Source organism: Nuphar pumila, chromosome 2 (assembly GCF_984573655.1).
Source record: "Nuphar pumila chromosome 2, dmNupPumi1.hap1.1, whole genome shotgun sequence".
NCBI lineage: Eukaryota > Viridiplantae > Streptophyta > Magnoliopsida > Nymphaeales > Nymphaeaceae > Nuphar > Nuphar pumila.
This window is the reverse complement of record NC_143250.1, coordinates 118,216,073-118,220,906: the sequence shown is the minus strand read 5'-3', so window position 1 is coordinate 118,220,906 and position 4,834 is coordinate 118,216,073.

Here is a 4,834-nt window from a genome sequence, read left to right as displayed (position 1 = left end):
GATAACATTTCTATTGGAGGGTAAGGTGGTGCTCATCTACATCCATATGACTACCTCCCTCCTCCTCCTCCTCCTCGTACTCTTTCTCCTGATCGTGCTCCTCCTCTTCTGCATTCATATCCTTCTCCCGACCAAAGGGTGTTGGAGGTTGATTGTTGGCTTTTGAACCACAATTAGGGAGCGGAGGACGCTAGTTTTTGAGGTGGACCTCCTTGAAACAGCTGTTGGGTTCAATGATTCTAACCACAGAAAACGTTGGCCAAACTTTCAAACTTGGCCTACAATTCGTAGAAGGGGAAACATAGGGGGTTGAAGGTCAAAACATCCCTTAGCAAAAAAAATCTTGTTAATCATGGTTGAGATGGAAGAATTGCACGCCCATGACAACTCTGAGTTGGCTGAATATGTCATCTTTTTAATATTCAATCCAGTGATCGACTCAAATCTACATAGGCTGGGAAAGGGAAGAGACAAATTTTTTCACTTGGTCCCTAAATGGGAAGATGGTTTTGTTGACCAAAAACATATTATCCTTCACTTTATGCATGTCATTGAAGTATTCAAACAATGCATGGATAACACTCATGCTTGGGTTCCTCCTGCAGATCAAACTTCACTTGTCCCCTACCATCCAAAGGCTCCCCTAAGTCCTTCAAGGACCCTATCGTCTAGGAAGGTGCATGACGAACAGCCAACCATTCAAAACTAGAAACCACTCTCGTATTCTGCACAATACAGTGTCGAGATATCGATAACTGCACAAACACCCCGAGCATAGGATATTCCTGGGGCAGCGTGGTGCTTAGGAGTGGGGGTCAGATCTTGACCTTTAACCAAAGTAGAAGGGACAGAATATATTGCTGAGGCGTCCGACAAGGTGACCAGCAGGAGGGGAGTCAGATGGCCAATGGAGGGGGGATAACCAAGGTCAGGCAAAGAGAATGAATCACTCTTCTTCCGTCTCTTGATAAAGGGACTCGTGGAATACAAAACGGTGTAAATCATGATGGCAGCGAATCTGGAGAGACGTGGGACGAGACATGCGGCTTGTTCCTTACACTTCGGGAAAATTGGAAGGCGGTGAGCAATTCACAAAAAAGAAAGAGAGGAGGGAGGTGAGACGATGGAGGGGAATAAAATCGTGAATAGATTTGCACAGAATCCTAATCCTAGACATCCGCATAAATAGCTAGCGAATGACCGGTATATTCGAATTAAAGATGGGCAATAAAATTAAATAAGGTGAAGCTCAGAGTCTAATTAAAATAAGATAAAGATCTACACAAACAGAAAAGAAATATCAATTTCAATGTTAGCATAAAGGAGATCTGTGGGTGATTCGTGCATACCTACTGAGATTTGGACTGATAACCTGTGAAATACACAGAAGAAGCTGGCAAGTAGTTTTACATTATCTGCAAAACATGTGACATTCGCGTATATACTTTGCTAAGACCTGGTGGTCGCAAACATAGAAGGGACATTCAAATCTAATTTATGTGTACTTAAAATTCTTAGTAATACCTTGTGAATATTTGGTTTGAATCTTTCGGTGGTTAGTGAGGTATGCATGTGAATATCAGGAACTACGAATCAACATTTTGCAAACCTCTGAGGGGAGGTATTAGTGCGAATGTGAGAAGGTTCGTTGAAAGAAAAAATGAACCTTTAGGCAAAGAAGATTCTTAGTTAATTGATGTGTACCTACTGAAAATCACACTATAATCTTGCGAACCTTGTTACCCCTTCATTGGTTTGAATATTTTGGAGGTTCGCGAGGTATGCATGTGAATATCAGGAACTCTGCACTAGCATGTTGTGAACTTCTAAGGAGAGCTCTACATGAAATGTAAGAGGAACCCCCGGACATCCGCTTGTATACCTCGAAAAAATGTGAATCTGTTTTGTAGGTTCTCTTGTATGGGAGCTTCGCATATTATTGGCATGAATGTCGGAGGTCCACTTAAAATACCTGAGAAGGTTAAAATGGTTTTAAAAAAATTGAGAACCATTTTTTGGATAGGAGAAGAATTTTGGCTAATTAGTAAGTATTTGCAAGATATCACCAAATTTTGAGGATAGTATGGTCATTTTCGGTATTTTTAGTAAGTATTTGCAAGATATCACCAACAGATAGACACGCAACTCACAAGCATGCATCCGGCCGCTGTGCTCGATGGATTGAGCGTTTGAAGTTACGCTCAATATATATATATATATATATATATATATATATATATATATATATATAGAGAGAGAGAGAGAGAGAGAGAGTTTTTTATGACGAGGAACCCTCGCCGAAGCAAAAAAAAAAAAACGCCCCACGTCCATACTGCCTTACATATAATGAGTTGTTCGTGGGCAACGTTATGGTTCACATCCTTGCCTATATGCCCACAATAATGAACGAAGGCAGATGAGGAATAATCAATAATAAGCTGAAGCAGGTTAATTGTTCATAATTATGTCTGCGAAATGCCATGTAAGCCCTAACCATGAAAATTTGGGTGCGTATTTCTTTTTCTTTTTCTTTCTTTTTGAGAGTAAAGATAAAGAATTCATTAAACATGAAAAAAAAAAAACCAATGCACAAAAGAGAGGATGAGAGATCCTCACAGTAAAACAACTACGCCTTCATCCCAAAACAATTGGGGTCGGCGATATGAACCAACAAAGAAAATCATTCTGGGTCTTCCACATGAATCCTTCTCCTCCATTCATTTTTATCCAATGCCATGTCCTCGGTGAGGTTCAAAGCATTCATATCCTTTCCTATCACCTCCATCCATGTCTTCCTAGGCCTACCCCGACCTCTTTTAATTAATATATTTTCCCATTTCTCCATCCTTCTAACTGGAGCATCATTAGGTCTTCGTCGAATATGTCCAAACCACCGTAAACGATTCTCTCTCATCTTATTTTCAATGGGTGCAACGCCTACCTTCTTACGTATCTCCTCGTTCCGAATCTTATCTTTTATTGTATTTCCACAACATCCATCTCAGCATACGCATCTCAGCTACTCTCATCTTATTATTTCTCTCTCAGCTACACTCAATGGCAGAGAGAAATAAAGGAAAATGAAACAAAAGGCTACCGAGAGGCCATATTAGGTTGACTGCTAACCTGGTCACAAGTAAACAATGGATGGTGACGATGTGCATTTACCCCGGAGGGACCCCTTTCAGACCAAACTGTTTCAATGGAACGGGCACGCATGCTTTAAAAGAAGGGAGCTGTTCTTTCATCCAAGAAATTTGTTTTGCCAGGAAAACTGACAACAGAAATTGATTATCTTAGCATGACCATTCTCCCTTGTGTAATAACCGATTACATTAAAATCAGTTATGATTCAGTAGTTCCCATTTTGTGCTTTGGGTCGATACAAACTTAAATAATGTTAGCAGAAGATAAAAATAATTGATAGCAGTTTTTTCTTTTTAAATAATTCATTTGGCTGTTTTGCAAATTATTCTCCTTTTGGGAATGATCCTAAAGCAGCCTGTGATGTTCTTCATTGAGGGTTTCTGTGAATATAAGTTATGCTTTGTGTTGTCTAAACTTGGGGGACTATTTCATAAAATGCTTATTAAAGGTTGGTATAAGATAAGCATCACGCCTTTAAATTTATTTTAATAGAGGATAGTTTTGCATTTGACCGCTTGACTAGAAAGAGTGATGGCCCTTCCAACGACCACATTGGATAACATGATGTGAAGATTCGGTGAATATAAATTTTTTTGCAACTCATTACATCATAAAGATGGAGGCCATATCTGGTTTCTCCAAGACCCTCTAACCAACCACTATGTCTATGTTTGGTAAGGTTTCTTGTCCACGATGATTATGCATAAGTTTCACCTTACTGCACTTGATCCATCACGGACTCTGTCAAATAGAAACGCCTAGAGCAGGCTAGATCCAAAGCTTGCCTTAGAGTCTAAATGTAAAGTGCAAAAGTATCAAACTATGAAACCCTATTAAGCTCACAGGCATCATCTGAAATACAAATCCAACTTCTGAGCTCTCTGCAAGAACACATTGTACTTGTTTTCAAATTAGGAACCACCGGAGGTAGTAGTAATAGATAGAAGGCAGCACCAACTATATCCCTCATAACTGAGCTTGGTAAGGGATGGGCGCGGGGCACAATTTTTGTGGGATCGTGCACCTACCCTAGGCACCCAAGCTCGTGTTCCATCTTGGATGGGACCATTGTCGTACATTTTAAGCCACACAGAAATTATTGAAACCACACCAATGCATTGGCCGAATGCGTTTGTTCCTTTGTGGGATTTATCCAGCGCGAAGTATAGAATGGCTCCATGAAGCCGGTCCGCTCTTCTGGGGTTTACCACTATAGAGTGGCCAATTAGAGTTCAATCCTAGTGGGTTCCTCGTCTTGGTGGGTTCCTCGCCATCGCAGGCCCACTCTCAAGGGGAAAGGATAATGATTAGGCACTAGTAGTGGCAGATCTTAGTTCACACCACACCATGCCTTACCAGAACAACCATGCATAACAGATCAGAGATCAATAGCAGATGGGTAGTTTTTAATTTTGGCTACCATTGTTCCACTTGATCAAGACTCATTTGACCTGTAGAACCAAACGTGCAAACCAGCCAGCTATGCCACACGCCTACCCGCTGCAGGCTCATGGACAACATTTTTATGAAGTTTTCCAGTATGACGAGGATATAATGGTGTACATTAATGGGGTAAAAATGGACAGTGTGAGGTACCAGCCAGTCTCACTGCACCACCACAAATCACTCCAGGTTTTTCTAGATGTGCTGAAATTGGTTCGTGCAGACGAGAAGTCGATTCAGGCCA